We start from the raw sequence: 16,182 nt of genomic DNA on the forward strand, positions 1-16,182 counted from the left end.
GCTTACTTTTTTTTTATTCATGGGATCTGGGCATCACTGCTTAGGCCAGCATTCATTGCCCATCCCTAATTGCCTAGACAGCAGTTAAGAGTCAACCACATTGCGATGGATCTGGAGTCACATGTAGGCCAGACCATGTAAGGACAGCAGTTTCCTCCCCTTAGGGACATTAGTGAACCAGGTGGGTTTTTCCAACAATCGATAGTTTCATGGTCATCATCATTAGACTCTTAATTCTAATTCTTTTCATTGAATTCAAATTCTGACATCAACCGTGGCAAAATTTGAACCCAGTTCCTAAGAGTGCTGGGTCATTGGATTAACAGTTCAGTGATAATATCACTAGGCCATCACCTGTCCCTAATAATGCAATCCCGGACAAAGTGATTATCCCTTTCTTATTTCTAAGTTCCACCCATATAACCTAACAGTCTCCCAGGAATGTTATTTCTAATTATAGCTGTAATGTTGTCCCTAACCAAAACCAGCACTCTCCCTCCCCTCTTGCCTCCTTTTCTATCCCTCCTATAGCATCCATACCTCAGAACATTAAACAGCCAGTCCTGAGCATCCCTGAGTCACATTTCTGTGATAGCCATGGTAACTGCTTGAAGGAAATGCAGTGTTTGCCCAGTGACGGCAAATGGCATGGTGGCTGAGTGGTTAGCACTGCTGCCTCACAGCACCAGGGACCCTGGTTTGATTCCAGCCTTGGGTGACTTTCTGTGTGGAGTTTGCACATTCTCCCCATGTCTGTGTAGATTTCCTCCAGGTGCCTCACACAATCCAAAAAATGTGCAGGTTAGGTGGATTGGCCATGTTAAATTGCCCATAGTGCTCAGGAATATGTGGGCTAGGTGCATTAGTAAGGGGTAAATGTAGGGGAGTGGGTTTGGATGGGATACTCTTTGGAGGGTGTGTGTGGACTTGTTAGGCTAAAGGGGCTGTTTCCATACTGTAAGGATTCTAAATTGCTGGCACATGCTTCAGAGGTAACATTTGCATAGCATGATACCACACAATGATATGTCCATCCCCTTGAATGCCTCCCAATGTGACACATTATTCACCTCCCTTGCTATGCTATTCTAAACAGCAAAGGTTAGCAATTCATAACTGAGCACTGAAGACCCCACACACGAAGAAAGCAAAGTGAGCCATATAGAAGCTGGCAGTCTGTACGTTTGTGCTGAACTGTGAATTAGTGAGTACAGTGAAAAGTTCACAAGTCACCACCTATGGTGCCATCTAAAGTACAAAGGTGCCAAGATACCGAATCTTAGGTACAAAGCAGAAAAATAAGGAAAACCAAAGTTAAACATCACAGTGCTTTACCAAATAAAGATAAAATCAAACAAATACAGTTAACAGTTTAACACCATAGTCCATAAGCACCTAGCCATGCTGGACTCGCAATCCTCACAAGGGCTCGATCACCACCTGTTGCCCCACGCTGCGTGCTCCCGCCCCAGCCTCCCCCTGTTGCCTGCTCCCGCCCAGCCTCCCGCACTGCCTGCTCCGGCTTCTGGCCACCCCACGTTGCCGGCTCCCCCTCTCGCCTCCGGTCTCCCCATGCTGCCTGCTCCTGCTCCGGCCTACGGCCTCCCCATGCTGCCTGCTCCTGCTCCGGCCTCCCCATGCTGCCTGCTCCTGCTCTGGCCACCCCACGCTGCCTGCTCCCGCTCCGGCCTTCCCATGCTGCCTGCTCCCGCTCCAGCCTTTCCATGCTGCCTGCTCCTGCTCCAGCTTCTGGCCTCCCCATGCTGCCTGCTCCTGCTCCGGCCTATGGCCTCCCCATGCTGCCTGCTCCTGCTCCGGCCTCCCCATGCTGCCTGCTCCTGCTCTGGCCACCCTACGCTGCCTGCTCCTGCTCCGGCCTCCCCATGCTGCCTGCTCCTGCTCCGGCCTACGGCCTCCCCATGCTGCCTGCTCCTGCTCCGGCCTCCCCATACTGCCTGCTCCTGCTCTGGCCACCCCACGCTGCCTGCTCCTGCTCCGGCCTCCCCATGCTGCCTGCTCCTGCTCCGGGCTCCGGCCTCCCCACGTTGCCTGCTCCCACTCTGGCCTCCAGCCTCCCCATGTTGCCTGCTCCCGCTCTGGTCTCTGGCCTTCCCATGCTGCCTGCTCCCGCTCCTGCCTACGGTCTCCCCATGCTGCCTGCTCCTGCTCCTGCTCCAGCCTCTGGCCTCCCCATGCTGTATACTCCCTCTCCAGCCTCAGACCTCCCCACACTGCCTGCTCCTGCTCCTGCTCCAGCCTCACCAGGCTGCCTGCTCCTGCTCCAGCCTCCAGCTGCCCCAAGCTGCCTGGTCCTGCTCCAGCCTCCCCAGGCTGCCTGCTCCTGCTCCAGCCTCCGGCTGCACAAGGGTGCCTGCTCCTGCTCTTGCTGCCAGTCTGTTCCAAGTTGCCTGTCTCCACACTCCTGCTGGAGGCCCGCTCTAGTACCACTCAGGGCCTCCAGCCGTTTCCACGGTCCAGACCTCAAAGAATCCACGATGCCGCTGACTGCCAGAACTCTGCTCAGACACACCATGTGACCGACTGCCTATCGTTGCTGCTGCGACCATGACTGAGCTCTCTCCAGAAGGCAAGTAGAGAAAAGAAAACTGGGAAAATTAAAACAAAAGAAAGAAAAAAGTGAGAAAAAAAGAGTTTGTGCTAAGAAAGTAATGTAAGGACTGCAGAGGCTGGCAGCCCCTAAGGAAGCGCAAAAAGTGAAAGAGCTCATGAAAGTAAGTTTAGAACCACAAGCTGTACCTTATGTGTGATCCTCTGCAAAGTATTAAAGTGGTGAGGCTGGTGGTTTGGCTGATGTCACTTGCATGAATGAAAGCCATAGAGAACACAAAGGCATGCTTGTGAAGAAGCCATTACATGTTGGCCAACAGTAACTTGTGGTGTCCAGTTTCTCAGGGAAGGAGAAGACAATTGGAGATGGCTTATCAATAAGAAGAGCTGGAGCTTCAATGTGATGCAAATCCATGGAAATAACATAACCACCACACAAGGAGAGATCTGAAGTCACTATTTAAGGTTTGATGGAAAAGTTTGCAAAAGCTGTTGTCAATGTCAAGTTTCAGATATTTTCATTCTCTGTATTTCTCTCCCTTTCTCACTTTGCTCACACATCTGGCCAATGTATAATTCTGCCCACTGTATATGTAGGAACTTGTAGTGCACAAAATGGCTGTTACATTTTCGCAATGTTGATTAAGGAATAAGCATTGGCCATTCTGCAGGGGATAACAGCCCTACTCTTCTTCGAGATAGTGTTAAGGAATTTTTGACATTCAGTTGACAGACTATATGGGGCCTTGATTAAACTCATCCAAATGTCACCGGCTCCAGCCGTAAAACACTCCCTCTGCACTGGAGCATAAACTTTTTTTTTACACATCACCCTTTGAAAATTCACAAAGTTGTGAATCAGAGACAAGCGAACTCTGGTGGACATACTAAAACAGCAAAATTAATGATATACCATTTCCAGTAGGTTCTCTGCCAAGTGTACATCATCCTGACTTAAACGTCTCAGTGTCATGGGAACAGGATCTGTGAAATGCATACATAAACCATTCTGGAAGCACCATCACTGTAAAAGATTACAATGGGTCAAGAAGTCCCACTATTTCTTCAGAGCAATAGGGATGGGTACTTTTGTACAATTAGCTGCCCTCTGAAGTGGCCTAGCAAGCCAATCAAGACAACTAAGGAATGGGCAATAAATCATGTTCTTGCCAGGGATGCTCACACCCAAAGAACAAATGACCAAATGCTGCCTTGCCAAAATTGGCTGCATCATGAATTTTTATTATTATATTCAGTATTTTTAATCTACTGTACAATCCACTGAATAGTTCTGTAATCTCACCAAGATCATAGCTTGGCACTTCTCTTTTTTGTAAGTACAGGATGAAAATACTTTCTATTTCTCATTCTTAAGTTTGTTTCTTCTCCTTTCTTCTTTCCTTCAATGCTCTGTCAACTGCTTCCACTTTATAAGTTGTGCATATGGTGTCAGCACATTTATTAGGGTTAATAGAATTGTTGTTCTACATTCCAATTCCAACAGCTGTAAATGTCAACAACAAACATACGTTTTTACTCTCATGTTGGTTAATTCAGTATGAGGACTTTTGGTCTTAGTCATATTTATTCATCGAACTTGCAAGCTGAGAAATAATGCAGTTATTCTTTCAAGTTCAAGCCTCTGTTCCACATGTGTGGGTCACTGAGTGGTGAAATAGAAGGTGCAAAGTAATTTGTGTGAACATTTCCAATGATTTTACAGCTCCTTGGGGAGCTACTTCTCACACCTACTGAAGCAACTTCAGAAAAATACAAATGCCAAATGTGTGTGCTTTATCACAGTTTTATAACATTTTCCTGTCAATAAAACAGCAACACTAAAAAACAACTTTCTAGAATGGTCCAATCGGTGTGTTGTACAGCTTTCATTGGTTATTTAAAATATTTTGGAACAAGTATCTAGTGGATTCTTGTGAAGTGTTTGCAAATCCTTTGTTTATTTTGCAGTGTTTGGATTTTCTGGCTCCCCACTGGCAGAATTAATTCTAAAAGAGTTTTCTTGTTTACTTCCCACTGCTTTACTGACTGTTGCAATCAAAATAAAATCACAATGTAAGCCCCTACTTGAAACAGTGAAAATCCCATTGCAGTTATACACAGCATGTGTTGGTAATTTATTTCATTATTCCTTTTGTAAAGTAGCTAGCACTTTCAACCAACGATGTTGAGTATATTTGATCCAAAGCATTCATAAGTGTTTTTTGTTAAATTCTGAAATCAGAGTGAAAGCTTACTGTTATAATCTTAAATTTAGAATATATAGCAAATACTGTAGCTCGCAAGGGCTTAACATGTTCATAGGGAATGTTTAGCTGGGAAAAAGTGCTCTGCATTGTAACAATTCTGGGATTCTGAGTTAAAATATTATACGAATGGTTCAAGGTTTGCTATCCTACAATATTAACAAAAGATGACTAGTAATTTAATAAAGGCTGACATAACTCCAAAAATGCTGGCAACTCAAACGCAGAATTGATTTTAAACCCAAGGCAGTGATATCCACTTGTTAAATGGCTTTTGTATCTTAAGCTGCATGATAGATCAACATTGTATCACTTGGAGGAGAGGGTTATTGGGGGAGGTGATATAAATGTGATTACATGAAAGCCTGGAGAGTTAATTAAAAAAAACTGATGGCAGGGAGTTTACCTAGATTTATCTAGGACATACCTCACAGGATTTTTTACAATTTCAGTTTTATTCAATGTATTTTCTAATACTTTAGCATCTACTGCAATCATGAAGATTATTTGAGACGAAAATTGGGAGTTTGATTATTATCTGTTGTGTGTATGATGCTGGAAAAGCACAGCAAGTCAGGCAGCATCCGAGGAGCAGCAGAATCGAGGTTTCGGGCATAAGGCCTTCATCAGGAATGAGGCTTGCGGGCTGGGGCTGACAGATAAATGGAGAGGGGGGAGGCTGGGGGAAAGGAGCTGGGAGTGTGATAGATAGATGAAGGTGGGGGCGAGGAAGGGTGATAGGTCAGAGAGGAGGGTGGAGTGGATAGATAAGTGGGAAAACTGAGGACTGGGAAGCTTTTAAAGAGCAACAGAGGATACTAAGAAGGAAATACTCAGAGGAACAATGAGGTACGAAGATAAACTGGCCAATAATATAAAGGAGAATAGTAAAAGCTTTTTTAAGTATGTGCAAAGCAAAAAAAAAAATGGTTAGGACTAAAATTGGGCCCTTGAAGACAGAAATAGGGGAATATATTACGAGGAACAAAGAAATGGCAGAAGAATTAAATGGGTACTTCAGATCTGTATTCACTGGGGAAGACACAAGCAATCTCCCTGAGGTAACAGTGGCTGAAGGACTTGAACTTAAGGGAATCTATATTTGTCAGGATTTGGTGTTGGAGAGACTGTTAGGTCTGTTAGGTCTCTGGGGCCTGATGGTCTACATCCCAGGCTACTGAAGGAGGTGGCTCGGGAAATCGTGAATGCATTGGTGATTATTTTCCAGAGTTCGATAAGATTCGGGGTCGGTTCCTGAGGATTGGAGGGTGGCTAATGTTATATCACTTTTTAAGAAAGGTGGGAAAGAGAAAGCAGGATATAATAGACCAGTTAGTCTGACTTCAGTGGTGGGAAAGATGTTGGAGTCTATTATAAAGGATGAAATTATGGCACATCTGGATAATAGTAACAGGATAGGACAGAGTCAGCATGGATTTATGAAGGGGAAATCATGCTTGACTAATCTTCTTGAATTTTTTGAGGAAGTAACTCTGAAGATGGACGAGGGAGATCCAGTAGATGTAGCGTACCTGGACTTTCAGAAAGCTTTTGATAAAGTCCCACACAGGAGGTTAGTGAGTAAAATTATGGTGCGTGGTACTGGGGGCAAAGTACTAGATTGGATTGAAAATTGGTTGGCTAATAGGAAACAAAGGGTAGTGATAAACAGCTCCATTTCGGAATGGCAAGCAGTGACCAGTGGGGTACCGCAGGGATCCGTGCTGGGACCGCAGCTTTTTACAATATATGTTAATGATATAGAAGATGGTATCAACAATAACATTAGCAAATTTGCTGATGATACAAAGCTGGCAGGCAGGATGAAATGTGAGGAGGATGTTAGGAGATTACAGGGTGACCTGGACAAGTTAGGTGAGTGGGCAGATGCATGGCAGATGCAGTTTAATGTGGATAAATGTATGGTTATCCACTTTGGTGGCAAGAACAAGAATGGAATCAATTCAGGTAAAGGGGCAGTACAAAGAGATCTGGGTGTTCTTGTACACCAGTCAATGAAGGCAAGCATGCAGGTACAGGTAGTGAAGAAGGCTAATAGCATGCTGGCCTTCATAACAAGAGGAATTAAATAGAGAAGCAAAGAGGTGCTTCTGCAGCTGTACAGGGCCCTGGTGAGACCACACCTGGAGTACTTTGTGCAGTTCTAGTCTCCAAATTTGAGGAAAGACATTCTGGCTATTGAGGGAGTGCAGCGTAGGTTCACGAGGTCAATTCCTGGAATGGCGGGATTACCTTACACTGAAAGACTGAAGCGACTGAGCTTGTATACCCTTGAGTTTAGAAGACTGAGAGGGGATCTGATTGAGACATATAAGATTATGAAAGGATTGGACACTCTGGCAGCAGGAAACACGTTTCCGCTGATGGGTGTGTGCCAAACCAGAGGACACAGCTTAAAAATACGGGGTAGATCATTTAGGACAGAGATAAGGAGAAACTTCTTCACCCAGAGAGTGGTGGCTGTGTGGAATGCTCTGCCCCAGAGGGCAGTGAAGGCCCAGTCTCTGGATTCATTTAAGAAAGAGTTGGATAGAGCTCTCAAAGATAGTGGAATCAAGGGTTATGGAGATAAGGCAGGAAGAGGATACTAATTAGGAGTGATCAGCCATGATCATATTGAATGGCGGTGCAGGCTTGAAGGGCTGAATGGCCTACTCCTACACCTATTGTCTATTGTCTATTGTGGGAAGAAAGATGGACAGATCAAGAGGGCAGTGCTGAGTTGGAGGCTTGGGACTGGGATAAGGTGGAGGGAGAGGAAATGAGGAAACTGGTGAAATCCACATTGATCCTGTGTGGTTGGAGGGTCCCAAGGCAGAAGATGAGGCGTTGTTCCTCATCTTCCAGGCGTCGGATGGCATTTGGTGATGTAAGATGCCCAGGACCTGCATGTTCTTGGTGGCGTGGGAGGGGGAGTTAAAGTGTTCAGCCACGGGTGGTGGGTTTGCTTGGTGTGTGTGTGTTCCAGAGATGTTCTCTGAAACGATCCGCAAGTTGGCGTCCTGTCTCCCTGATGTAGAGGAGATCACATGGGTGCAATGGATACTGTCAATGACGTGTGTGGAAGTACAGGCAAATTTGTGTTGGCCTTGGACAGAGGTGAGGGCGGAGATGTAGGTTCAGGTTTTGCACTTCTTACATTGGCAGGGGAAGGTGCTGGGAGTTGGGTGGGGGACGTGGATCTGATAAGGGAGTTGTGGAGGGAATGGTCTCTCCAAAATGCAGATAGGGATGGGAAGGGATATATATCCATAGCAGTAGGGTCTGTGAATAATAAACTTTCTCCTAGTTCATTATTATTTTCATATTTTAAAACATGTATCCCCCAGGAGCAGCAGATATTTCATTATTTTGAGAGACAGGATTATTTGAGGCTGGAGACACCTATTCCAAATTAAGTCTCACTTTCCCCTCAAAGAATATATGTGCCTACAACATTGCATTTTCTGACTGGTTTGAGAACCTACTGTTTGAAATACATTGAAATTTTACTGTAAAGTGCCTAATCTGAAACAAGGCCATGCTTAATGATTGGTAGGTTTTAATTGTATGAAAAGAAGAAAAGACTTACATTTATGTCGCACCTTTCATGTTCTCAGGACATCACAAGGCACCAATAAAGTGTTGTCATGGCTGTGATGACAAAAATAAAAATGAAATTAGGGCTTTTATCAGCCAACAAACAATCAGACAACACTTCCCCATAAGCTACTTCACTTGTCATTCTCCCACACACAAAGCCTTTTCAAACCAATATAACCCAAAATGGCCCATTACCTTCTCTACCACCTCCAGCGAAACTCTACAAGGCTGTACCTTCAACTAGTTCAGTTTAATCAGGCATTCACTCACTCCTCCCCTTTCAATTTGGCATTTTTCTCTCACTTTATATCAGTAACCTTGTTCGAACCAATAATTTTCTCTTTCCAGTTGGAGCAGGTTCAGACTTCATTCTGATGCTACTTTTGATCAAGTACCCGCTGACATTTACTTAGCTCAATTATGAAGAATAATCATTTGTGCAAACTATCATTCCTCAAGCCAACGCCTGAGGAAACGAGCCCAGCACAGACTAATGGCTGCAGAAGGAAGGGAAAAGGAACAAAACTTGAAAATAAAGCAGAAAATGGTCAGTGTTCCTGTATGGCTTTTGTTTGGGTCTTGAAACAAGCTGAGGCCACAATTTAACAGTTGCACTATACATGATGCTACAAAACAATACCATCTGAGCTTAAAACACAGCCCCCTGTGAAGTATTTAGAAGTAGGGAAAATGGAAGAAACAAGAATTAGAGGAGCACATAGATTACATGGTTGGATCAGATTGCAAATATTAGGAAGGGCAGGGATGGGGGGTTGTTGATGGTGATTTGAAAATAACAATGAATGTATTAAAATTAAGACATTTCTTGACTGTGAGTGAACGTAGCTCAGCGAGCATAGTGCTTTCAGGGGAACGGAACACACACACATACACACACTCCCCCTCTCTCTCTCTCTCTCTCTCAGTCTCACTCACTCTCTCCCCCTTACATGCATGAAGACACACACACACACACACAGAGACAAGTCTATGAGGTGAAATTGCATTTGCAGAATTATATTTGCAGATACATTCTATTTTGTTCAAACAGCACACAATCTGTAGGCAGTCAATATTTTTTATAATCCATGCAATATTTTATAATTTCCCACTTTGCAGCGTGAGGAGGTTGTACCTCTGCTTTCCTGTCACTATCATAGATGTTAGCTATGAATTATTCTGCTGTACAATTCTGTCAAATATCTTCAAATAAATAGAATTAACGTTTCGTTTACAAGTATTTGTTTGAGGATGGTAAATTTGTGTCAGGCAAATACAGAAACACATCAAAAAGGACTAAATGGTGATAAGAAAGCATTGCGTCTGCATACGCAGCTGATTGGTGGCAAAGTATATGTGTACAATCAGTTCTGGTCAGCTTCGTTGTGCAAACAGCCTCCATTAATCTACGCTCCATAATCACACTAATTGGAAAGGGAACCAATCACTTGTTGGTAATTTTAATCTTTAAAAAAGTGAGGAGTTTGAACAGGTGGTAGATTAGACTTACAGTGTGGAAACAGGCCCTTCGGCCCAACAAGTCCACACCGACCCGCCGAAGCGCAACCCACCCATACCCCTACATTTACCCCTTACCTAACACTACGGGCAATTTAGCTTGGCCAATTCACCTGACCCGCACATCTTTGGACTGTGGGAGGAAACCGGAGCACCCGGAGGAAACCCACGCAGACAAGGGGAGAACGTGCAAACTCCACACAGTCAGTCGCCTGAGTCGGGAATTGAACCCGGGTCTACAGGCGCTGTGAGGCAGCAGTGCTAACCACTGTGCCACCGTGCCGCCCACACGGTGAGGGATTGGGTGAGGGTTAAGTGTGAAAAATCTGTTTCCCAATTCAAACTTGCCTTCAGCTTTAGCTGAGGCCAGGTGGTGTGTGTATGGGGGCGACCAATCTGTTTTAAGGAAGATGTTTGCAACATTAAAGATAATAATGACACTGCAAGTCTTAACGTCAGCTAAAGCTTCACCTTTAGCTCTGGTCAGGAATTTGGGGTGGGAAGGCCCATGCTTGACTCTCCTGCCCTAATGCCAACTCAGATGTTTATGTGCCCACTTCATAGCCTCTTCATGCCATCACCAAAATAAACACCATTGCTGCAGGTGGGAACAGTGGCAGCCTTCCCAACCGGTACAATGTACCAGCCAGTTTGCTGGTTATAGGGAGTAGGCATTGGTTTGCCCTGATTTGAGGATGATACAGAGAGGGGGCAGTCAGACAGGTGGCCTCTGAAAGTTACCTCTGAACCTCCTGACCTCCCTGTGCCCCATGCGATCTCCCTTCAAAAGTCACCTACCGCCTGCAGTTGTGCTACGAAATCTTGCTTTCTGAGACATGGTTATATGTAGTGGTTGCTAGTGTCTGATTGATTGTCACCTTTGGATGGATGGAAGATTGCTGTCACAGGATGTGATGTGCTGCAAAGCCCACTGACTGACAATGAAACAGCCTGACAGATATAGGATCTGGTGGAGTTTCTAGTTTGTGGCAGTGCGGAGGGACAGTGCGGTGGTGTCCTGTGTGATAAGTGCCCAGCACAACTCTTCAAAAAAAAACCTGGAAATCCCAGCTTTAAGGGTATGCAGGTCTGAGTACGTTAAGGTGCGCTGTCTCTCACTTTCTATCAAACTGTTAGACCTTGCATCAAGTTTGAATAGGTTTCCATTGAGTTTCTTTCTCCAAATTAAGATGATGATATAGGTTTGTTTTCAGGGAAACTTTGTATGAGGTAATATGACTTTCTCCAAACTATTCCATTTTACCTCAAATTGAAGGCAGCAGTGTAAAACATAATATCACCTATAAGAAAAAGTGCTTGTCTAAACAGCTACCAAGATTAGGTACCCTACTTCCAACCAATTGCCATTAGACCTCTTATCCATTTGACCTCCTCAGCCTCCAATTCACCCCTCCCTCCACAGATCAGGAACTTACCGATTAACAGTCCCCCCCCCAAGTGAGCACTTTATATCCTGTTAGCATCCCCTCCCCCCCAATTAATCCATTCATATAATGATAACAGCCCTTTCCCCTAATTGAGCCAGCCTATATCCTGATAACAGCCCCTTCCCGGTGAAACAGTACTTGATCCTGTGGTTTTCTGCAACCAGTATTGTGCTCTATCTTTTCCCTGCATGCTCTTGTCATTCTCCCTTACTAGTGTTTCCCCACATTTCTTAGATAACTTTTGAGGGAAATACTGTACGACTGATTTGCGTCTCTGCAATAGGCATTGCGAATCCACGGTGAGTAGAGCTGCACACCACAAAACTTGATTCTTTGCTGTGCAAGCAATCAAACTCTAGTGAGTGAATGAGTTAGCTGATGAAGTGGAGGTTGGTTAGCTCATTTGGCTGGGTGGCTGGGTTTGTAATGCTGAGTAACATCCACAGTATGCATTCATTTCCTGCACTGGCTGAGGTTATCATGAAGGACTCTGCTTCTCAACCTCTCCACTTGTCTCGGGTTAAACCAGTCATCTATCTCTAATCAAGAGAACATCCCTGCAGTCCAGAAGGACTATAACAACCTTAACTTTGTAGATAATTTGTAACCAGATGTTTATAAAGTTTGTTTTAACATCATGAAGGAAAATGTGTTGTTGTGATTACTGTAAGGGAGCTGCAGTTGGCCAGACTATGTTAAAATCCAATTGTTCACTACTGGAAAAGGAAAAGCAGAGAGTGGAAAGAGGTAAGTGTGAAAATTGAAATTAAATTAATTCATCAAATTAAACACAGACTAAAAATTGGAACAGAGACTTTTCCCAGCTTGTGTCATTCAATTCACATGATCCTTATTTTTTTTCGTGGGATGTAGATATTGTTGGCAGGACCTGCATTTGTTGCCTATCCCTACTAGCTAACCAGTGGTTAGCATTGCTGCATTATCGCACTAAGGACCTGAGTTCGATTCCTGCCTCGGGTGACTGTGCGGTGTTTGCACATTCTCCCCATGTCTGCATGGGTTTCCTCCCACAGTCCAAACATGCACAGTTAGGTAGATTGGCCAAGCTAAATTTTCCTGTAGTGTCCAGGCATGTACAGATTAGTCGGATTAGCTATGGGAATAGTGGGGTTATGGGGATAGGGTGGAGGACTGGTTCTGGGTGGGATGCGCTTTCCAGGGTCAGTGCACACTCAATGGTCTGAATGGCTCTATCTGAAAGGTAGGGATTCTATGATTCTATAATTGCCCTTGAACTAAGTGGCTCGTTTGGCTTTTTCAGTGGGCAGTTAAGAGTCAACCATACTGGGAACAAACCTACTGGGAAAAAACCTGAGGGAATGACTCCTCCATGGTTTTTGGGGTTTAAAACAATCTCCTGACCTCCAATTGTGAATTGTTCCTTCCTTTCCCTTTGTCATAGCTTCAGAATTCTCAGGTGAAGAACTTTTATCACAACACATTTTCAGTTTGAGGTCTCAGTCAAATCAACTTGTATAAAATATAGATAACTACTGGATGTAGGTTTGCTCACTGAGCTGGAAGGTTCATGTTCAGTCATTTCGTCACCCTACTAGGTAACATGTTCCCTGTTTCAAAGAAACCCAAACATATAAATAGAAAGCAGGAATCATCAGAAATGCTTTGTCCGGAGACTCAATGAAGATGTTAACTAGTATGGAGATGAAATGTCTGAAAATGAACCTTCTAGCTCAGTGAGCAAACCTACATCCAGAACCTCAACCTGAGCTACAAATCTTCTCAAAACTCGCTAATAGATAAATACTGTTAGGTAATAACCCTAGCCTGTCCCAATTGTCAGGCAAGCTGGCAGGTAACCCAGTTAAGTGAAAGAACTGTGTTAAAAACCACTCCCTTTTACTTTCCATAGATCCTCCCTGCTCCAAGCAGATTCAAAAGTTAAAATTCTACCTATGGTTTAAGCAGAAGTATTTGTGAAACAGAATTTTTTCCATTTCCAATATTTTTTACATTTTATAAATAGAAGTCAGATAGTAATGAAGCCTTTATGGCATAAAAGAAGACCCTTCAGTCCACCATGTCCATGCCAGTCATGAAACATCCCATTTTCCAGCACTTTGCCCATAGTCTTGGATGGTATGTTGATTCAAATGGTCATCTTATTGGTTCTTAAAGGCTCTGGCCTCGACCACCCTTATAAACAGTGAGTTCCAGATACTCACAACCCTAAGGGTAAAGAAGTCTCAAAGCCCCTCTAAATCTCCTGCTTCTCACTCTAAGACTGTGCTGCCTGGTTATTGACCCACTACTAAGGGGTCAATACTTAGGATTCTCCTTATTTAGCCTACCTATGTCCCTCAGAATTCTGTACACCTCAGGATCCCATTAGCCTTTGCTGCTGTAAACAGGCCCAGCCTACCCAAGTGAACTGCATGCTAGATCTGATCAACCAGCACTCAATAGAAAATGCAGCTTTAGGGAGCTAGTCCAAGTAATTTATAGTTCTTCTCAGCAAATTCATCTGCCAACCTCTGTGCTGTCAGCAAATAACGCAAACTGCACCAGAAATATGCCATTCATATTTATAAGGACGTCAGATCTCAAAGCAGGTCATTCAACACTGCACACTGGAAATGTGAAGTATGACAGCTCAAATCCACTATGGGAACTGTTCAACTGCAAGTATTCAAATCCTGCCCAAGCAAACTGCTTATTTCACAAGAGTATAAAGTAGATCAAAGTGTTTCTGGATAGTTTTCTCATCCAGCATAATTACGGAGGATGGGGGGAACATCCCAGGTCTAATCTGTAAGCTCATCTTGGCTATAGGCGGTCGTTTGGATAGCTCAATAAATATCAGAGGGAGGAGAAATTCCGTATTGGAGAGAGGAAATGATTTAACTCCCAGCTGTTTTCCCAACCATACGGGCTTGTGATTTTGGAATGATATTCGTTCTGATTTTCCCTTTTGTTACTGAATTTTCTGCAAATGAAGTGTCTACATTCACACAGGAAGAATGACCCCAGCAGCCGTAGAACAACATCCCCAGTGTGGATAAGTGGAAATTATGAGCAATATGCTATTGCAGCACCACCTGGTGTTACTGGATGTTATTGTCATGCATTATCAACTGGCTTCTGTGAGTGAATGTGCATATAGCAAGGCCAGGTTGTTTCAAGTGTAGCTTATCGACAAGTGTCCATGAGATCATTCTTCTGTCCACTCAGTAAAATGATCAACTCAAAGGGTCATGGATCTGTGGAATTCACTACCCGAGTGTGGATGCTGGGACATTGAGTTTGACGTTAAAAAGGGGGAATAGGCAGATTTTTAATTAGATATGGGTTGAAGGGATATGGAGGGTGGTCAGTAAAGTGGAGTTGAGGCTGAGATGAGATCAGCTATGATTGTATCAAATGGCGGAACAGGCTTGAGGGGCTGAATTGCTTACACCAGTTCCCAGTTCTAATGTTTTAACTCGGACAGAATAATTAAAACTGCAACTCCCAGATATTTACTAATTGTAAAGCTAAGGATATAAGACATTTCTAGCGCTCTTGTGGCAATGTAGTGTCTCTGCCTCTGGGCCAGACAGTCCAGTTTCAAGTCCTACCTCTGCCAGGAATGTCTTGCAATAAGTAGGTTCATTTCAAATATTAATCAGATATCTTTGCTTCCTGTCGTGTCACAAGCAAGCTTTGCATCAGGAATATATAAACTACTGGCAAGAAATGTGGAAGTATACAGCAAGATTGTCAATATCTGAAAAGAGAAAAGTAGTCTCAGGGTTTCAGTAGAAACATTAACAAATGATGTTGGATATTTACAAGAAAAATGGATGAGTGATTAATTAGCATTGTAATTTATTTTATTAAATGGTTGAAAAATGATTCGCACTCAACTGGTTAAAATCATCTAACAGCAGGGTTATAGTCCAATAGGTTTATTTGGAAGTACAAGCTTTCGGAGTGCTGCTCCTTCATCGGGTTGATGGGTTGATGAATCGAAACTTGCAATCCATTCTAAGTTATTAAAGACTTAACAGCAATCTCGGTTTGTTCAGTACATCGTATGAAACTTTGATCTTTCACTATAAATTCCGTGTCCTCTCATCCTGCCTCACTAGCTACCTGATGAAACAGCAATGCTTTGAAAGCTTGCACTTCCAAATAAACCTGTTGGACTATAAACTGGAGTTGTGTGATTTTCAACTTTGTCTACCCCAGCACCTCAACATCAGTCCCTGTGGCAATAGTGCTCCCAAGTGTTGTTTAGTAACATGATACAGACCAAAAGACAACGAAAAACAAAGTTTATATAAAACAGAATGGCACATGACTTGGAAGGGATGGTGTTCCTATGATGTTGTTTCTGTTCTTATTGGCAGCAGAGTTTGCAAGAGAGGGAGGAATATTCTTTACAGCACAAATTCTGCAGCCAACTTTGGTGATGGAGAGCGTTGATATTAAACCTGCTGACAGGTGTCTGTCAAGTTAACAACTATACCTTGAGTAATATTGAACTTCTGGAGTGTTACTGCAGTTACATTCACCAGCTTGTCAACTCCAACTCGAATGCTATCCAAATCCAACTTCAGGCTTGTATGGGTTGCTTCATTATTGATGAATATAATGAAACTTCCAACAAATAAACCCACTTTTTTCCTTATAATGTAAGAAAGGTCAATAAGATGGATGGGCTGAGGACTTTATTTGAAGAACTCCTGCAACGATGTCCTGAAGCTACAATAACTGACCTCCTATCACAACTATCTTCCTTTGACTCCAGTCACTGGAGA

The sequence above is a fragment of the Hemiscyllium ocellatum genome, chromosome 1 (genome assembly GCF_020745735.1).
Source record: "Hemiscyllium ocellatum isolate sHemOce1 chromosome 1, sHemOce1.pat.X.cur, whole genome shotgun sequence".
Taxonomy (NCBI): domain Eukaryota; kingdom Metazoa; phylum Chordata; class Chondrichthyes; order Orectolobiformes; family Hemiscylliidae; genus Hemiscyllium; species Hemiscyllium ocellatum.